Source organism: Somniosus microcephalus, unplaced genomic scaffold, assembly GCF_052327205.1.
Source record: "Somniosus microcephalus isolate GS21.2 unplaced genomic scaffold, FLI_Smic_1.0 scaffold460, whole genome shotgun sequence".
NCBI lineage: Eukaryota > Metazoa > Chordata > Chondrichthyes > Squaliformes > Somniosidae > Somniosus > Somniosus microcephalus.
Genome location: NW_028225647.1, coordinates 203,025 through 224,771, shown reverse-complemented (window position 1 = coordinate 224,771; position 21,747 = coordinate 203,025). Strand labels below are relative to the sequence as shown.

Sequence of the window (21,747 nt, the reverse complement as noted above, 5' to 3'; positions counted from 1 at the left end):
ATAATTGATTAAGAGAGAGCCCCACCAACTACTACACTTGTGAATGGCTGTTTCAAAAAGTGTGCTGCCTTCCTTTAGGAACTTATGTTGGTTTTCAAGTTAATTCAGGGTTTTGAGTAATTTCGGTCGATTCCCATTGTGTGCTGCCACCTAGTGGATATTTGGTACCTAGCAAGTGCAGTAAAGTGCAGTAAAGTAAGTGCTGTAAAGTAAATTGCTGTACATCACAAGACCTGCAGCTCAACACATGGTCTTGGAAGTTATTTTCTTGTTACGCTTCGGCCTTGGACACGATTTGTCTGTAAGTACTTGAGAATGTTATAGATGATTAGTGTACACTATATTTTGCAGAAAATGTTTAGTTTGTAACCTTTCTCTGTAAGCAAACTTACACAGCTAGCCATGAATTGCTCGCTCTTTGCGTCTAGCTGGTTAACTTGTAGCTGTATTTTGATGCACTATGTACAGGGCTAATTTAAAGTGAATGTAAGAGAATGCCTTTCAGTTTGCTAAATGTATATTCACAGTAAGCTGTGTTTTCACGTGTTTTGGTAAGTTACATGCCAAATGTACTGTGTTGCTCACGCTTACCTAAGTTTGTGTATGCATATCAGTTATGTGCTTGTGTACTAATGTATGCTTCCACTTCTGTATTGTATTTCAGTTTCACAATAAGAATCTTTCAGTAAAGTTTACAAGAAAAGTCAAGGCTTGTGATTTTTATGGGAAGATATCAAGTTGTTAGCTACCTGTCTAGCTCTGCATAGGAACGCGCTGCAAGGGCAGAATAGTGAAAAGACAACAGCACAGCGGGCTCAAGCACAAGAAGATACCACCCAGCTACCATGAGTCTACGCTCAGGAAGACAATATACCATAGAGGACGTCGACCAGCCAACCGAGAAGCATGAGCCTCTTCGAGCAAATGATGCCAAGTCACAGTCCTCTAAAGCATCCTCTAGATCATCTCGGCAGTCCAGCAGACCATCGTCATCGACAGCTTCTGCAGCCGCCAAAGCACATGCCAAGGCAAAAGCTGCCCAGGCTCAATTGTCCTTCGCTGAAAAAGAAGCTAGTGTGATGAAGCAGAGAGCTGACCTCGACGCTAGTGTGATGAAGCAGAGAGCTGACCTCAATGCCAGTCTCCACATTCTCCAAAGCCAGAGAGCTGCCGTTGCCGCTGAAGCTGCAGCTTATGAAGAAGGTGAGGAGAACGAAGGCGGGGAGCGCAGCCATGAACCATATGTTCCAGAACAGCCCCTCAGTCCAGTGCAACGTACAAGTGAGTATGTCCAACAACACTCCAAATTGTTTTTCAAGGAAACATCTAGGTATCTCGACGCAGAACCAGCTACTCACCACAGTAACAAACAGCCTGTTTTCGGAGATACTGAGCTTAAAAGAGAAGAAGCAAGTAAGACTTACCTGCAGAGACCTCCACAGCACTCGGCCAATCCAGCCAAGCAGTCCTTACCCGAGCCACAAGGTGCACAAGACCTCGCTAGGTACCTCATCCGCCGAGAATTGTTAAGTTCAGGTCTTCTAGAATTTGATGACCATCCTGAAAATTATTGGTCATGGAAAGCATCCTTCCTGAGTACCACCAAGGACTTGAATCTGTCAGCCAGAGAAGAACTAGATTTGATGACAAAGTGGCTCAGAGCTGAGTCGTCAGAACAGGCGAGGAGAATTCGCTCAGTGCACGTCCGCAATCCCACAGCAGGCCTCAACCTGGCTTGGCAATGTCTTGAAGACTGTTATGGGACACCAGAAGTCATTGAACACGCACTGCTTAAGAAGATTGAGGACTTTCCGAAGCTAACCAACAAAGATAATGTCGAGCTTTGAGAACTGGGTGACATTCTCCTCGAACTGGAGTGTGCTAAGGGAGAAGATTACCTGACAGGCCTCTTGTATTTGGATACAGCTCGTGGGGTAAACCCAATAGTGGAAAAGCTCCCCTACAACCTTCAAGAGAAATGGATAGCTAAGGGATCCAAGTACAAGGAGGACTACGGAGTGGCATTTCCTTCCTTCTCTCTCTTCTCCAGGTTCGTCCAACAACAGGCAAAGGTGAGGAATGATCCAAGTTTCACTTTCTCCACCTCCAGCAGTTACGCTCCTTCGAGAACAGAGAAACCCACAAAGTACAGCAACAAAGCCTCTGAGCATGCACAAAACAGATGTTCCAGCCGAACCCTCAGTCAACCAATCCAGTTCTGCTGGGAATAAAGTGGATGACCCAGATCGTCAGTGTCCAATACACAAGAAGCCCCACCCACTCAAAAAGTGTCGAAGCTTTAGAGGCAAGCCTATTGATGAGCGCAAATCATACCTGAAAGAGAATTGCATCTGCTTCAGGTGATGTGGGTTGACTATGCACATGGCAAAAGACTGCAAGGTGACAATCAAGTGCTTCGAGTGCAACAGTGAAAAACACATTGCAGCCCTGCATCCAGGTCCTCCTCCTTCGACCATCGTGAGTGCTGCGGTTGACAAAGAGGATAGCGGGGAGCAAAGCGAAAGCGCATCTTCTTCAGTCACCTCCAAGTGTACAGAGGTTTATGGAAATGCAAGCAGCCCACGCTCATGCTCCAAAATCTGCTTGGTTAAAGCGTATCCTGCAGGGAGGAAGGAGAAGGCAATCAAGATGTATGCAGTGCTTGATGAGCAAAGTAACAAGTCTCTAGCGAAGACAGAATTCTTCAACCTCTTTGAAGTCAAGGCCAGCGCAGCTCCGTACATGCTAAAAACCTGTTCAGGGACAACAGAGACTACGGGTAGGAGAGTTGGCAACTTCATGATCGAGTCCATGGATGGGAAACTACAGCTTCCCCTCCCCACCTTAATTGAATGTGACATGATGCCAGATGATAGGATAGAAATTCCCTCCCCAGAGGTCGCACGCCATCAGCCCCACCTACAGTCAGTTGCCAACAAGATTCCAGCTGTGGACCCAGACGCTCCAATCCTCCTGCTCTTGGGAAGAGACATCTTAAGGGTGCACAAGATGTGTGAGCAAATCAACGGGCCCCACAATGCTCCTTATACACAGCGGCTTGACCTGGGATGGGTCTTCGTGGCTGGAGTTTGCCTGGGAACAGTCCACAAACCAGCGGATGTCAACATCTATAAAGCAAACGTGTTGCACAATGGTCGCACATCCTGTCTCAGCCCATGCCCAAACAGGATCCAGGTAAAGGAAGACTACGATGGCATGACGCAGCATCATAGGTCAACCTCCTCTGCCTGTGAGGAAGAGGCAGGCCTCACTGTGAGCACAGACAGCCTAGGATGCTCAGTGTTTGAAAGGTCCAAGGATGATGACAAGCCAGCACTATCCATGGACGACAAAGCTTTCCTAACCATCAATGCCCTGAGGAGGTTTCTCTCAATCCGTGGTCCAGCCAAACTGCTCCGCTCCGACAGAGGGACTAACTTCGTGGGTGCCTGTAAGGAGTTGGACATCCACACGGATAATGCAGCGGTAAGAAGCTACCTCCAAAAGAAAGGATGCACGTGGGTGTTTAACCCCCCGCATTCATCCCACATGGGTGGTTCATGGGAGAGGCTCATCGGTGTTGCCAGGCGTATTCTGGATGCTATGCTGCTTCGGACGGGACCCACTCATCTCACACATGATGTCTTGAGCACTCTCGTGGCTGAAGTCATGGCGATCATGAATGCAAGACCCCTGGTGCCGGTGTCCACCGACCCAGACATGCCTGCAGTCCTCACCCCAGCGATGCTCCTGACTCAAAAGATGAGTGCTATTTCAGCCCCCTCTGGAAACTTTGACATGGCTGAGCTGCACGGGAAGCAGTAAAAGCAAGTCCAGTGTCTTGCAGACACTTTTTGGAAGAGATGGAGAGGAGAGGATTTGCCCACCCTAGAAAGCCGTAAGAAATGGACAGAAGACAAGCCAAATGTCAAAGTGGGAGATGTTGTCTTGCTGAAAGACAGCCAAGCACACAGAAATGAATGGCCAGTGGGTCTGGTTGTCAAAACTCTGTCGAGCAGGGACAAGAGGGTCCGCAAGGTGGAGGTGAAGATTGTCAAGGAGGGGACTGTCAGTGTTTCTGAGGCCAGTCTCAGAGATCGTAGTCCTCCTTTCTGAAGAAACCTAGAGAAAGGATTCTGAGTATGTTTGCAGCCAAAGGACGTTTTCTTTAGGTTTTATTTTGTATCTGTAGTGGTACAACTAAGCGGGGAGTGTGCTGCCTTCCTTTAGGAACTTATGTTGGTTTTCAAGTTAATTCAGGGTTTTGAGTAATTTCGGTCGATTCCCATTGTGTGCTGCCACCTAGTGGATATTTGGTACCTAGCAAGTGCAGTAAAGTGCAGTAAAGTATGTGCTGTAAAGTAAATTGCTGTACATCACAAGACCTGCAGCTCGACACATGGTCTTGGAAGTTATTTTCTTGTTACGCTTCGGCCTTGGACACTATTTGTCTGTAAGTGCTTGAGAATGTTATAGATGATTAGTGTACACTATATTTTGCAGAAAATGTTTAGTTTGTAACCTTTCTCTGTAAGCAAACTTACACAGCTAGCCATGAATTGCTCGCTCTTTGCGTCTAGCTGGTTAACTTGTAGCTGTATTTTGATGCACTATGTACAGGGCTAATTTAAAGTGAATGTAAGAGAATGCCTTTCAGTTTGCTAAATGTATATTCACAGTAAGCTGTGTTTTCACGTGTTTTGGTAAGTTACATGCCAAATGTACTGTGTTGCTCACGCTTACCTAAGTTTGTGTATGCATATCAGTTATGTGCTTGTGTACTAATGTATGCTTCCACTTCTGTATTGTATTTCAGTTTCACAATAAGAATCTTTCAGTAAAGTTTACAAGAAAAGTCAAGCCTTGTGATTTTTATGGGAAGATATCAAGTTGTTAGCTACCTGTCTAGCTCTGCATAGGAACGCGCTGCAAGGGCAGAATAAAAAGTGATCAGGTACAAAAATTAAAAAGGCTAATTGAAGGCGTCCTTCTTTTCTTCGAATCTTTTACATCCACCCAAACAGTCAAATGAAGTCTCACTAATGTCTTGTCCCAAGGACAGCACCTCCGACAGTGCAGCACTCCCTCGGTACTGCACTGGTGTGTCAGCCTGGATTATGCGTTCAAGTCGTGGAGAAGGGCTTGAACCCCACAAGCTTTTGATTCAGAAGTGAGAGTGCTGCCAACCCCTCAATGTGACATGTTCTGATATGCTAAAGCACTGTTGCCTAGCGATCCCCTCTTTAATAGAGAAGCCATACGAAACATGTCTATAACATGTCTTTTAGTGTAACACATTTTGGATAAATCCGAAAGACAACATTGTGGAGATGATCAGCTGCATTTAAATAATTATCTTTCAATCCCTAGCCAGCCTGTAGGTTCAGGCAACCTAGGGACAACCTGCTGCTTTATATTTTAATAAATCCCTTTGTTCTCACAAAATTGTGTTCAGACTCTACCTGAGCCTGGTAATGAGTAAAGGGTAGGGCACCCATGACAGTGTGGTGTGAGCGAAATATTAAAAAAAACACACTAAGGATCAAAGAGTCCCAAGACAAGGATTAAACTCTGGAGGTGACTGGAAATTCGGAAAATTCACTTTTCAGAAATGTTACCAATATAAATTAACTTAAAAAAAACTTAGACTGGCTGTCAGGAAATAAATGGTGCAGTTAAAAAAAAAGGTTAGCAAAGATGAAAGACATCCTTATTGAAGCCCAAGTGTGGGAGTACAATTACAGTACAAATGTATTACATTTTGTTATTATCCATTTTCTGTCCTCCTCTCCAGAACGGCCTCTCAACTCTGCATGACTTCCTTCAACGAGGAACATAGATGCGTTCCATTTAAAAACAGGTTTTCGAAAATGTGTCGCCCCATTAGCATTGAACAGAAGGTATGCCAATGGAGATAAGAGGGATGTGTGACAGCCCACTGGGCGCTGCACATTGCAAGAGCGACGCATCATACCTTGGGATTTGCATCCAAGGCATGACACTTCGCTGTTGCGGTGTGCTGCACCCAATGTGTTAACACACCTAGACAAGGCATACCTTAAAAGGTGGAAGAATGAAACAACAGGCCCCTTCATACCCAACATGCAAGCACCTGGTTGGGGAGATTACAGACTAACGAAGAGACGGCTCAATTAGTAAAAAGAATTGATCAGTTCAAATGAATAAAAATACATGTATCTAACCAAATGTCACCATTTAAAGTCTTTGCATCCAAAATTCTGATCTGACCATGGGCGGATTGCCAGACGTGGGACTGGAAAATGGGGCGAGACCCGGTTCTGCCAGGAGCCCTTCTGTTTACGGGAGCGATAGATTTTCCAATCGGGGAGGGGCAAGGGCAATTATTCTGCCCACCTCCCCAGCCCCCTCAAGGCAATGGGCTGGATTTTGTGAATGGAGGCGAATTGGAGGCGGGACTGCTGCTTGTCGTGTCAATGTCCCGCCTCCATCCTCGCCTGACCATTCAGAGGGATTTTCCCCTGATTGAGCTTGTTAAGTCCGCCCGGCGGGCTCAGCAGGCCAATTAGGGAAGAAGTCACTGACAGAACACGTCAACGTCAGACGTGCTATCTGTCAAGACTTCTTGAAAGAAGAAATGACAGCGTTTGACAACTCTGTGAAGCTGTCAAACACTCATATTCTCTTGAGTTTGATTAGTTTTTGTGGTGAGGACTGAAAAAACATTGTAAAAAAGTAAATTTCAGATGTCTGATGGATTGGAGGGTCCATCAGCCATTACCTGAAATTGACAAGGTGGATGTCCGCTCTCCCGATCCAGCACGGCTAAAGGCTACAGAAGTAAAGAAAGGTAAGTGAACACTTTTTTAAACTTATCACTCACCTTGCATACTTACCACTCCACACTTGCACCCATCACTCACCTCTACACCTTACTACCAGGTGCCTCCGACCACCGCAGACCTCCTCCACAACTCCTTCAACCCAGCGGGGTTCTCCGAGGTCGGGAAGCCTTCACCTGTAAAGGTAAAATGGCACTAATCCCTTTTTCTGCCTGTTAACTACCTGTTAACAGGCAGTTAAAAGGATTAAAAGCCTTTCCCGCCTCCAGGAGACGGGACCCGAAGCTACACATCCTCCCGCCTCCTGGCAAAAGGGCATGGAGGCGGGATGGGGACGGGTTAGCCACTCGCCCCCAATTTCTCCAATTTTACGTGCTGTCCCGCCTCCATGCACGCCTCCTCAGGGCTTGGAAAATCCAGCCCAATGTGTCTGGAGCAGATCTCAGGTTAATACAAGGAATGCTGCCCAGTACCTTTTTTAAGGCCTCCGTGGAATGCTGAAAGCTGGCATGAGTCTTGCCACAAAACTTATGCAACCAAAGATAATCAATCCTGGAGGGAATTAATTAATTTTTTATAAAAAAGCCCCGACAGCTCCAGTGGGAGGAGAAGCTGCATTTTGGCTGACCCCTTCTAGGGACTCTCTTACATCCTCAGAATGGTGTGACGCTACTCTGATTTAGTTTCTGGTAGATCATAGTGGGTGCTATTTATGAGTGTGGGCCTCCCACCCCGAGGCTGCGAGTTCGCCAGCCGTGGCGAGTCCGGAGCAGACAGCGACCTCAAACCCTGCTCACGTCTTCATCCCGCCTCCTCCAAGTGATTTTGCCCTGATGGGGCTTGTTAAGCCCTGCCCTGTGAGGTTCCCGGCCAATTAAAAGGAAGCGGGTCTGATGACTTCTTCTGATGACGCGTCATCAGCCGGTTTCCTTAAAGGGGCCATGTCCACATTCATTTTGACAGGTATGCTGTCAGTGTTCTACAGCATTCGGGTCCAATGGGCGGAAGAGACCGCCCCAGGACACCAACACATAAGAACATAAGAACATAAGAAATAGGAGCAGGAGTAGGCCAATCGGCCCCTCGAGCCTGCTCTACCATTCAATAAGATCATGGCTGATCTGATCCTAACCTCAAATCTTCTATCACTCTCCATCCACCCGAACCCATGTGATCTCCCGGGAGAGGCGAAAAACCAGATAAAAAACCCAATGGCCAATTTGGGAGAAAAAATCTGGGAAATTCCTCTCCGACCCACCTAGGCGGTCGAAACTCGTCCAGGAGATCACTCTGTCCCTATATTTTCTACAGTACTTACCTTCTGTAAAGGCGATCTCCACCCCAGCCAGGAACAGGAATAAAACCATCTCCTGAAATCTAACACAGAATTAGAAAACAAGAAGTAGGAGCAGAACCAGGCTACACGGCCCCTGGGCCCGCTCCACTACCCACAGGGCCATGACCATTCCGAACCTAGACTCATGTCCAATTTCCTGCCCGCTCCCCATAACCCTTAATTCCCTTTACTTCTAGGAAACTATCTATTTCTGTTTTAAATTTATTTAATGATGTAGCTTCCACAGCTTTCTGGGGCAGCAAATTCCACAAACCTACTACCCTCTGAGTGAAGAAGTTTCTCCTCATCTCAGTTTTGAAAGAGCAACCCCTTATTCTAAGATTATGCCCCCTAGTTCTAGTTTCACCCATCATTGGGAACATCCTCACCGCATCCACCCGATCAAGCCCCTTCACAATCTTATATGTTTCAATAAGATCGCCTCTCATTCTTCTGAACTCCAATGAGTAGAGTCCCAATCTACTCAACCTCTCCTCATATGACCACCCCCTCATCCCCGGGATTAACCGAGTGAACCTTCTTTGTACTGACTCGAGAGCAAGTATGTCTTTTCTTAAGTATGAACACCAAAACTGTACGCAGTATTCCAGGTGCAGTCTCACCAATACCTTGTACAACTGCAGCAATACCTCCCTGTTTTTATATTCTACCCCCTAGCAATAAAAGCCAACATTCCATTGGCCTTCTTGATCAGTTGCTGCACCTGCATACTAACTTTTTGAGTTTCGTGCACCAGGACCCCCAGATCCCTTTGTACTACAGTACTTTCCAGTTTCTTGCCATTAAGATAATAACTTGCTCTATGATTTTTCCTGCCAAAGTGCATAACCTCCCACTTTCCAGTATTGTATTCCATCTGCCAAATCTCTGCCCACTTACTTAGCCTGTCTATGTCCCTTTGCAGGTTTTTTATGTCCTCCTCACTCACTACTTTCCCTCCCATCTTTGTATCATCTGCAAACTTTGATATGTTACACTCGGTCCCCTCCTCCAAATTGTTAATATAGATTGTAAAGAGTTGGGGACCCAGCACTGACCCCTGCGGAACACCACTAGTTACTAATTGCCAGTCTGAGAATGAACCATTTATCCCAACTCTCTGCTTTCTGTTAGAGAGCCAATCCTCCACCCACGCCAGAATATTACCCCCAATCCCGTGATTTTTTATCTTGAGCAATAATCTTTTGTGTGGCACCTTGTCAAATGCCTTTTGGAAGTCTAAATATACTACGTCCACTGGTTCCCCTTTATCCACCCTGTATGTTACTTCCTCAAAGAACTCAAGCAAATTTGTCAAACATGACTTCCCCTTCATGAAACCATGCTGAGTTTGTCCTATTAAATTATGTTTATCCAAATGTCCCGTTACTGTCTCCTTAATAATGGACTCTAACATTTTACCAAACACAGATGTTAGGCTAACAGGTCTATAGTTTCCAGCCTTTTTAAATAAGGGTGTTACATGAGCAGTTTTCCAATCTGCCGGGACCTTTGCTGAGTCCAGGGAGTTTTGGAAAATTATTACCAATGCATCCACAATCCCTAACGCCACTTCCCTCAAGACCCTAGGATGTAAGCCATCAGGTCCAGGGGATTTATTCGCCTTGAGTCCCATTATTTTACCAAGTACCACTTCCTTAGTGATTTTAATCATATTTAGCTCCTCCCCCCCTAGAGCCCCCTGTTTGTCCAGTGTTGGGATATTCTTAGTGTCCTCTACCATAAAGACTGATACAAAATATTTGTTCAGCGTTTTTGCCATCTCCATGTTTCCCACCATTAATTTCCCGGTCTCATCCTCTAAGGGACCAACATTTACTTTAGCCACCCTATTTCTTTTTATATAACTATAGAAACTTTTGCTATCTGTTTTTATATTTTTTGCTCATTTACTTTCATAATCTATCTTCCCTTTCTTAATCAATCTTTTAGTTATTTTTTGCTGTCTTTTAAAGACTTCCCAATCTTCTATCCTCCCACTAGATTTGGCTACCTTATATGCCCTTGTTTTTAGTCGGATACTATCCTTAATTACCTTACTTAGCCACGGATGGCTATCTTTTCTTTTACACCCTTTTTTCCTCAGTGGAATATATATTTTTTGGAAGTTGTAAAATAACTCCTTAAATGTACACCACTGATCATGTACCGTCTTACCCTTTAATCTATTTTCCCAGTCCACTCTAATCATTTCTGCTCTCATACCTTCATAGTCTCCTTTATTCAAGCTCAGCACGCTTGTTTGAGATCCAACCTTCTCACCCTCTAATTGAATATGGAATTCAGCCATGTTATGGTCACTCATTCCAAGGGGATCCTTTACTAGGACATTTTTAATTAATCCTGTCTCATTACACAGGACCAAATCACAGCCTGGTTACACGTTGCACAGGAGGGCACAAGCAGGGATGTTGTCAGGAGGACCTGGGTGCCATGGCGCAAACCTTTCAATGATCTCAGTAGATCACGAAATGTTACTGCAAAGCCACACTCAACCTCATCCTGCTGTGCCACTCATCACATCCCCATCACTCTGCCTTCCCTACCCTACTCCTGCACATCCTTACACCAACTTACCTTGCACCTCCACCCATCCCTCTCTATCTACATTATCACTTCCCCATCTCACTAGCCACCCCTCACACTCACCCTCATCCTAGTCCAATCATTCAAACTAACAACACAGAATGGTAGGCACTTGTGTGCTTTAGCCAATGTTCGTGTAACGTTTCTGTTAATGTGTTATCAAGCATTGAAGTCTTTATTTTCAACACTTTTCATGCTTGGACAGATCTGTGTGCACTTTTGGAAGTGGCTTAGTGAGTTGCAGTGAATGGTGAGACACGAGGGAACACCCCTCCCCAATAGTGATGAGTGTGAAAGTAATGGCTTGGACATTGTAGGGATGCTTTATGGTGCTGGTGTGGGGTGGTGCCAACCTGGTGCATCATGTGGCAGCCAGGGTGTAGTGTTAAGTGAAGTAAATCTGGCCAAGGTGAGGCCATCGCTGGCGTCCCGGGCAGCAATGTGGTCGGGTGATGATGCCCTGTGACCTGTGCAGCATCAGTTGATTGCGGAGAAGGTTGGTGTTGTCATTGGTGTTGGTGTGCCTGGTGCTGCTGGTGTTGGGGCTGATCATGTTGGGATTCTGAGGACCAAGGTGAGATTTTTTCAAGGGCTCCGATGATGATGGAAAAAATGGCAGGTGAAGTTGTGATGACAGAAGCGATCTGTCAATGGTGAGAGAGGTTGTTCCAATGAGGTGACGCTGGATAGAGAGTTTACTCCAAACACTTGCAAGCTGCATAAAGCTCAATCTGTCTTTCAAATGGAGTAAGCAACAGCTTCTAATCTTGGAAAGTGAAGAACTGTGAAATGGGAGCTTTCATAGACCATTTGGAGCTGTCAGGTTAGTAAGTCATTCCATGCAGACAGAACACCCGACCTACGTACCTGACGTGATCTCCGCGCTCCAGGAAACTCGTGGAAAAGCTGGTAAAATGGTAAGTATATGGTAAAATGGTGCTTAACTACCTTTTAACAAGCTTTTAACTATCTAAATTGGCTGACCCGCCACTTGGTGTCGGTTCTGTTCAGGGATGACCGACCAGACACTTGGGAAACTGACAAGGAGGCGGGTTTACAGCAGGATACCGACACGCTGTCAATCTTTTTGATTTTGACAGCGGACCCGCCTGTAAACCCGCACACTGAGCGGCCCAAGTGTGCAGATGAGTCAGCCCCTTAGTAGGGGGCCAGCTCCATTTAACTTCCGCTAGTGGAGTGACCCCGTCATTCTTTCGGGCACTATGCTTTGTTATAAAGTGTATAGCAATTGCATAGAATTACACAGAATGTACAGCCCAGATACAGGCCATTTGGCCCAACAGGTATATGCTGGTGTTTATGCTTGGTGTTGGTGTTATGCATCTACAAGACACAAGTAAGGAGTGTGATGGAATACTCTCCACTTGCCTGGATGAGTGCAGCTCCAACAACACTCAAGAAGCTCGACACCATCCAGGACAAAGCAGCCTGCTTGATTGGCACCCCATCCACCACCTTAAACATTCACTCCCTCCAACACCGGTGTACCGTGGCTGCAGTGTGCACCATCTACAAGATGCACTGCAGCAACTCACCAAGGCTTCTTCGGCAGCACCTCCCAAACCCGCGACCTCTACCACCTAGAAGGACAAGGGCAGCAGGCGCATGGGAACACCACCACCTCCAAGTTCCCCTCCAAGTCACACACCATCCTGACTTGGAAGTATATCGCCGATCCTTCATCGACGCTGGGTCAAAATCCTGGAACTCCCTCCCTAACAGCACTGTGGGAGCACCTTCACCACACGGACTGCAGCGGTTCAAGAAGGCGGCTCACCACCACCTTCTCAAGGGCAACTAGGGATGGGCAATAAATGCTGACCTTGCCAGCGACGACCACATCCCATAAACAAATAAAAAAAATGCTCCACACGAGACTCCTCCCACCCTACTTCACCTTACCCTATCAGCATATTCTTCTATTCCTTTCTCCCTTATGTACTATCTAGCTTCTCCTTAAATGCATCTATGCTATTCACCTCCCCCCACCCCAAGTGGAAACATCTTCCCCACATCTACCCTATCTTCATCATTTTGAAGACCTCTATTAGGTCACCCTTTAATTGCTTACTCTTTACTTACTCTGTTTGGTTTTTCTTCCTTATGAAGGAAACCCTGTTCATTTTGCCACGTTTCTGTCCTTCAATACCTGGGGTAACAAATTAATAATAGATATCAAATCTAAAAGTACCAGGTTCCGACTTAATAAAAATGTCCATTGACATACTTTACCTCCACTGCTACTTCTACCGCTTCAGTCAACTGGTGACTCAATTAAATGGTGACTTTAACTTTGGTTTTACCGTCCACCGCGTGTAGTGGGCAAATTGCATGAACACCAACGCACTCGCGATAAGCAGTGGGGACTGCACAAATTGACATGAATCTTGTCATTCATGTGGAAATGACTTATGAAATAATACTGGGTGGCCTGCTGGTGGCGCTGTCCAGGGAGAGTATAAATACTCAGGCACGGGCCCAGCTTGCTCAGGACATTCTTTAACAGGAACTAGTGAAGGACACAACTAGATCTCCATGTTGAAAAACAGTTGATTAAAACTTTGTTTAATGCTTAGACCAAGTGCCTAGTCATTTTCTTACATCATTAATATTTAACAAAAATACTTTTTCATTGTTCCTGGCAGTACTGTTCTTCATTGAAAGGTTTCTCAAGCGTTGCGCTAAATTCAGATGAAGCAGGCATTTCACCTATTTAATCTCATCCTTCTTGAATACCATCTTGTGGTGAAACAAAAATTATTAATACTTTAAAATATGATAGGCATAACTTTTACCAATTTCGAATTTTAGGAATGAGAAGCCCTTTTCTCTTCTTTTTTGGTATAGAGATAAGGCAAGTCGCAGAGGGAAGTCTAACAAGAAGATTATCAAACCCGAGACCAAATTGAACTTGCCCAGCTTTCTCAAGGTAAACGCCGTATTGATTGTTGAGCTCTCTGTCCCCTTTATAGACCAGATCCATGCGATGTGACCCCCCCCCACCCCACAACTTGCAAACTTAAGAAACTTCAATTTATTATTTTTTGTTGTTGTTAAAGTGGCCATTGGGGGTTGACAGAACATCTGAACAACAGCCAGCTCACCGCTTCATTTCCACCTCTTCCCCAGTAATTCTTCTGGGCTGTAGAAGCGGCCGACTTCAACCTTTGAAATATTCTGGGCCCTGGAAGATGTTGACTACTTCTCCTGATTAGAGTGCCACCTTTCTCCCAGTCAGAAACTGACAGTAAGTGCACACAAAAGGTAATCAGAAGTAAATATACGATATTTGTAACAGTATTAGTCAGATCTTAATCATTACATTAGTGACTATCATGTATTGATGTCCCCTAGTTTTGGACTCCCCACAAGTGAAAACAACTTCTTTACAGCTACCCTATCAAACCCCCTTCATAATTTTATTCTCAACACCATCACCGCCCCACCCCCCCCACCCCAATTAATGATTGCTCCATGAGATCTGTGATAATTTAACTATTTTAGGAAATAAGTTCTGAGCATACACAATCTCCTGCATATAATCGTGAGAAAAAAGTTCTCGTCAATTCATGGTTATTAGTTTCTGGTGGCAGATGTACAAAATTGACTCAAACTGACTCATCGGACAGCACCCACTCCACCAAAAACTGGACTGTCTGGTTGAAAACTAAAACAGACTAATTACCTATTTCTGATAAAGATACCAAGCCTGAGAGGAGTGTAAACGCTTTTCCAAGGACACAAAATCAAGGAGGATATTAGTCAACATTATGAAGATGCTTGATAGAGTTGGGGTCAGGTCATTGATTTGGCGACTGAGACAACAGGTCCGACCCTAAACCTAACCCTTAAAATAAATAAATCTGCACATTATGTTATCCCACTGTAAACCCTGATTGCAATGGCTGTGAAATGGCAATTCCTGGTTTGCATTTGCTATTTACAAGTTTAGCATTTAATAGTTATTAACGGTCTAATAGATTTTTGATACAGTTTTGCTGACCTTTCATATTGAGATGAGAGAGCTCCAACTCGGTGTAGTGATCTCGGAACAAGTAATGAAAATCCTCCCACATTAACTCCTCTTTGTCTTCGAATCCTGCATCTTTGAACATTAACTCCATCACCTCCTGTATCTGTGCTTTTGACAAGCAATCGTTAGAGATCTCGATGAACGACCTAAAACATGACAAGGTAAACAACACTTGTATCAATCTAACGAAATTAGTACTCCCATGAATCTTCATTTTCCAGCAAGCAGTTAGGAAGGCAAATGGTATGTTGGCCTTCATTGCAAGAGGATTTGAGTACAGGAGCAAGGATGTCTTACTGCAGTTCTACAGGGCCTTGGTGAGACCACACCTGGAGTACTGTGTGCAGTTTTGGCCTCCTTACCTAAGAAAGGATATACTTGCTGATGTAAAAAAACTACTAGGCACTTGGTCTAAGCGTTAAACAAAGCTTTAATCAACTGTTTTACAACATGGAGATCTAGTTGTGTCCTTCGCTAGTTCCTGTTGAAGAATGTCCTGAGCAAGCTGGGCCCATGCCCGAGTATTTATACTCTCCCTGGACAGCGCCACCAGCAGGCCACTCAGTATTATTTCATAAGTCATTTCCACATGAATGACAAGATTCATGTCGCTTGCCATAGAGGGAGTGCAGCGAAGGTTCACCAGACTGATGGGGGCACGTTGGAGGCGGGACTGCTGCTTGTTGGGTTTTAGTCCCGCCTCCATCGACTTGTAACCTTACCCACGCTATTTTCCCTTGATTGACCTTGTTAAGCCCGCCCAGCGGGCTCAGCAGGCCAATTAAGGGAAAGCCGATGAAGGGAAAGAACGTCAGCGTATGACGTTTCAGATGTCAAAAATTTTTGACAGATGAACTGTCATCGTTTGACAGCTTTGAGAAGCTGTCAAACACAGACATTCTCTGTTGTTTGGTGAGTTCTTGTACTCAAGGCTCACCAAACCTATTTGCTGAGCAGAAAGCAGATGGCTGTTGCCTCGGAGAACGCAGCAGCCATTCTGTCATCTCTGCCGTGGAGATGCCGGAGCCTTCGGATCCCCAACGATTGAAGCCTGCAGGAAGAAACAAAGGTAAGTAAACTTTTTCTAAGGCTTTTCACTCACCTCACATACTTACCTTGCCACACTTGCACCCATCACTCATCACTCATCTCCACAGCGCACTTTTGGACCCCTCTCACCCCCGCAGACCCACTGTTCGCCTCGCTGACCCTGGCGGGGTTTCCCGACGTCAGGAAGCCCGCACCCCTGTTGGAAAAATGGGGATAATCCTCTTAACTGCCTGTTAACTACCTGTTAACAGGCAGTTAATTGGCACTAATCCCCTCCCCGCCTTGAGGAGATGGGACCCAGTGCGGGTTGGGTACCGCCTCCTGGGAAGATGTCACGGAGGCAGGTTGGGGGCGGGATGGGCACCCGCCCCCAGATTCTGCCATTTTCCCGGCAGTCCCGTCTCCAAACCCGCCTCCCCAGGGTTGGCAAAATCGCCCCCGTACATATCAGCACTGGGTGCGTGTGTAGGTGGGGGGGGGGTGGAATGGCGGGGGGGTTGGGGGGGATGGGGGAAGGGGCTGGTTGCTATCTCTGTTATTTAGGAAGCACAAGTTGTGGATGAAAACAAATCCCAAAATGGCGGATTTAAAAAAAATGGAACTCTTTTTATTATGTCCGTGAATGATTGAGACACGGACAGCAGGAGTTGAACAAAACAAGTCTTTACTGATTGAAGTCAATCGGGAAACTGAAACTAGAGGCTCACTAGCGCCTTTTATACAGGGGTGGTCACTGCCGGTACTGCAGTCTGAGACCAGTTATTCTCTTAAAGGTACATACACAACAATTCCTCCCCTTTTAGATAAACAGTACATAACATTCATTTAACAACTAAATGATAACTAATTACAATCACAATTACGGTCGCTAGATACATTGGTTAAGTTTAAGCAATTATAAGTTCAGTCTTTGAGGAGGCTTCCTGATTCTGTCTGGATAACGCCTCTTTGGGGTATCAGGTTCTTCTGGCAAGGTTGAGTCGGGATCAATGTCGTTGTTTGGTTCATCTGCTTCCAATATCACCGATTCTGCGGTAGCTGCAATTGGTACGTCGATTTCATTGCCAGGTATATCAGATCGTGGTGTGGAGTTGACGTTTTCCAGTGACTCTAGAATCTGGTCAGCATGGCGTCTTACAATGCTCTCTCCAACGTCCACGGTATACATGAGAGGTCCTTGCCGTGTACAAATCGTTCCTGGCTGCCATTTCTCAGTGCGGTAGTCCCGGGCCAAAACTGGTTGACCTATCTTAAAACTCCTGGTCGGCCTTTCATTCATATTCTGAAACTGCCTGTTCTCCACATCTCTTCGGTCGTTTGGCTTAACCAAATCCAATCGGCATCGTAGTCTTCGATTGAAGAACATCATGGCTGGAGTTTGGTTGGTAACTGCATGTGTCGCATTCCGGTAGGCAAACAAGAAGTTGTCCACCTTGTGTTGTAGGGGTATATCTTCATTACACATTGCCTTGATAGCCTTCTTGAATGTTTGAACAAACCTCTCGGCCAATCCATTAGTGGCTGGATGATATGGGGCAGACGTGTAATGCTTAACACCATTGTTCTTTAAGAACCTCCGGAACTCTTCAGACACAAACTGTGGTCCATTGTCCGAGCAAATCTGTTCAGGCAGCCCATTCCTGGCGAATATGGTTCGTAAAACTGTGATAGTTTTTTCCGTGGTGGTTGAGGACATTTTTATTACCTCTGGCCACTTTGAATGTGCATCCACCGCAATTAAAAACATCGAGTCCATGAAGGGACCAGCAAAATCAATGTGCACCCTTTGCCATGGAGATGAGGGCCACTCCCATGGATGCAGAGGAGCTTGTGGTGGGGCGTTTTGGACCTTCTGGCATCCTGCACAGCTCTTAGTCATCTCTTCGATTTCTCTATCGATTCCCGGCCACCACACAAACGCTCTGGCTAAGTTCTTCATTTTTACCCCACCCAGAAGACCCTCATGAAGCTCATTGAGCACTCTATCCGTCAACTTAGGTGGAATTACTACTCTGGATCCACACATCAAGGTTCCTCTGCACACTGACAGCTGTTCTCTTCTCGGCGAGAATGCTGGCAGCAGTGGTTCGCCATGTGCTGGCCATCCCTTCACCGTTAAATCATAGACCCGTGATAGTGTCGGGTCATTCCGTGTTTCCTTTTCTATGTTTGCATTCGTCACAGGGAGACATTCGACTATGGTCGAGTGGAATAACTCCATTGGATCCACTGCAAGGTCTTCTTCTTCCACCGTCGGCAACAGTAGGCGTGACAATCCATCAGCATTCCCATGCTGTTTAGTTCCTTTGTACTCGATGTCATATTGGTGTGCCCCTAGGAAAAGGGACCACCTCTGCAGCCATTGTGCTGTCATTATCGGTACGCCCTTCTGAGGGTTGAAAATGGAGACAAGAGGTTGATGATTGGTTAGTAGAGTAAATTTTTGACCGTGCAGGTAGTGATTGAACTTCTTCACCCCCCACACTAGGCTGAGGGCCTCTCTGTCAATCTGGGCGTAGTTACGCTCGGCAGAAGTTAACGAGCGTGACGCAAAAGCTATCGGCCTCTCTAAACCATCAAGGAATTTATGTGACAGTACCGCCCCAATGCCATAGGGAGACGCATGACACGCCAGTCTGATTGGCAGTGCTGGGTTGTAGTGAGCCAACACTTCTCTTGAAGTGATTAAGTCCTTACTCTTCTGAAAGGCCCGCTTACAGTCATTGCTCCATTTCCATACTACTCCCGTTCGTAGCAGGGCATTCAGTGGGTGCAGAATTGTCGACAAATTCGGCAAAAACTTATGATAGTAATTCACCAATCCGAGGAATGACCTCAGTTGCGACACATTTTCAGGCGCTGGGGCCTTAACAACCGCTTCAATTTTGTCAGGGGACTTATGTAACCCCTCTTCATCAATCATGTGGCCACAATACGATATCTGTTTCTTAAAAAACTCGCACTTGTGGCGGTTGGCTCGTAGCCCATGTTCTCATAGTCTAGTGAGCACCTGTTCTAGGCTGTTAAGGTGTTCACTGTCATCTTCACCTGTCACAAGGATGTCGTCCAAGTAACACTGAGTCCCCGGAATCCCTTGCAGGACTTGTTCCATCGCTCTTTGCCATATCGCCGGAGCTGATGCTACTCCGAATACCAATCGATGATACTGGTAAAGACCTTTGTGAGTGTTTATCGTGAGATACTTCCTAGAGGATTCTTCAACCTCCATCTGCAAATATGCTTGTGCTAGGTCAATTTTTGTAAAACGCTTCCCTCCAGACAGTGAGGCGAAGATATCTTCTATCCTTGGAAGAGGATATTGTACTGTGTGAAGGACTGGGTTCACCGTCACCTTGAAATCCCCACAGATGCAAACCTTCCTTGGCTCCTCAGACTTATTGCTTAACGTTTTCTTCATGACAGGAACGATGGGTGTCGCCCACTCGCTCCAGTCGACCTTAGACAACACGCCTGCCTTCTCCAGATTCTCCAGCTCTGCCTCGACGGCTGGGCGAATTGCATATGGTACCGGTCTTGCTTTGAAAAACTTGGGAATTGCATTCTCTTCTATTTTTATCGAGGTGGTTACGCCTTTAAGAGTGCCCAGTTCTTGTTGAAATACCTCTTTGGCGTTAGCTAAGATTGTTGACAATCGTCCAGGAGTGACGTCGTCATCTTTTTTACCGTCCACCGTCATTGCATGAATGGAGTGCCAGTCTAAGCTTATCTTCCTGATCCATTCACGTCCCAATAACGGTGGTCCACCATTTTGCAGTATGTAGAGATAAAATTTCTGTATTTTCTTGCCGTTGTATTCGACAGGCACCCTTATTTTTCCTCTGGGCTATACTTTTTGCCCCGTATACGTCATCAAGACGATGGATGTCTCTCTCAAGGGTATGTGTGAGAATAGCCGCTCGTAGTCTCGTCGATTCATGATGGTTAGCGCTGATCCTGTATCCAATTCCATTTTAACTTGAGACCCTGCTATCGTGAGGGTGACCCAAATGGTTCGGTGATCCTCTTTTGCGATTACATTGTGAAGTTTGAGACAGCTTAGTCTCCTGTTCCCGGATTCACTATCGCTCATCTGGTCTTCGGAACTACTGTCCGTCATCTTTTGCACTTTCTTGTACGGTTCCTTAGTAGCCTTTTTGTTGTTGCTGGTCTTCTTCCCAGACCTGCAAACTCGTGCAATGTGTCCCATCTTTCCGCATTGCCTGCATATTTTGTCTTTGGACCAGCAGTCCTTCTGGTCATGGTTAGTTCTGCCGCAGCGATAACATTTTGCAAATCCCCATGTCATTTCGTGGGTGCCGTATTCCTGTGGCTTTTGTTGAATTTCTGCAGCTCCCCTGGCTGCTGCTTCGTATGATCCTGCCACGCTGAAAGCCTTATCTAGCGTCAGCTCTTTTTCTGCGAGTAACTTCTTCTGTGTTCCTTCACTCAGGAGTCCACAGACAAATTTGTCCCGTCGGGTATCTGCCAGTCCTGCTCCGAACTGGCAGTGCTTTGATAGCTTGCGTAGTTCCGTAAGGTACTCAGCATTGCTCTCATCTTTATGCTGAGTTCTCCTGTGGAATTTAAATCTTTCTGCTATCAACAGGGTTTAGGTGTTCCTGTAGGACAGCAACAATTTCGTTAAAACTCTTAGCCTTCGGTTTGGCTGGAGTAATCAGCGCCCATGCCTTTTTCTCATCGGCTATTTCGTTTGCCTCACAATATACCTCGACTCTTTCCACATACGTGGTCCAGTCCTCTATTGTATTATCCAAGGCAGTGATACAGCCAGTCTTCGGCATCTTGAAAATCTAAAATGGCACCTCCCGCGCTTTGCCATCTTCCCCGATTTAACAAAATGGCACCTCCCGCGCTTTGCCTTCTTCCCCGCTGTTGCTAGCGCTGCTTTCCGTGGTTTCCGTTGTAACCTGCAGCTCCTCGCGGTTTCCTGTGCGTTTAATATTTCTTTTTTTTATTATTTTCCCGTCGTGGAACAACCCTGTGGGACTCTTGCCTCCCTCTTCTCGGGTCTATACGCAGCCCGGCTTCATAGCACCGGCCGCGCCCTGTGTGCTCCACCCTCTCGCTCTCCCTCCTCTTCCCGACAACGCTGCTCGGCCCCGTTGCAAGCCACCCGCTCGAGTTCACGACCGCCGCAGCCCAGGAAGGATCAGTGTACTACCTGCCACCAGCTCGATTAGCTGAAGCACCGTTGACGGGAACCAGGCCCCGCTTTTGACGGCTTCTCCAGCAATCTTCAACTCCGCTAACACAGGGGTGGATGCCCACGGTCGACGCCCGTTTCTACTGCTTCTTTCTTCCTTCTGGCCTCGACCTCTGCTCACTTCGCTGCAGGAATGGATTCCAGGAGGTGGTGCAGACTGTAGGTAAGTTCGTATCTGCTCGTCGCCAGTATTATGTCCGTGAATGATTGAGACACGGACAGCAGGAGTTGAACAAAACAAGTCTTTACTGATTGAAGTCAATCGGGAAACTGAAACTACAGAGGCTCACTAGCGCCTTTTATACAGGGGTGGTCACTGCTGGTACTGCAGTCTGAGACCAGTTATTCTCTTAAAGGTACATACACAACACTTTTGATAAATGAAAGCCTGCGTTTTGCAAGTGCGCCTTGGTAGTGGTGGAAAATGGTGGGAAATTTGCCTGCGATTTTCCGACATGCACCAGCAGCAGGCCTGGTCCGAGGTCCAATATTGGGTGAGCCTCGGGCCTATCTGTTCAGGCGCAGGAATCGATCCCCGCAGCCAGTTCACGCTGGAAGGCCGGCGCGAACAAATCCCTACGCCACTTATTCTTTAAGTAAGACTTTTTTGCTTTAAAATCTTTCAATTATTCTGTGACTTCTACAGAAACGTAAA

At 46.1% G+C, this 21,747-nt stretch overlaps 1 pseudogene; it reads right to left on the bottom strand.

Annotated features, from left to right (window-relative positions):
• Nucleotides 1-21,747, bottom strand: part of LOC147081743 (dual oxidase 2-like) — a 102,262-nt pseudogene that overhangs the window by 7,000 nt on the left and 73,515 nt on the right.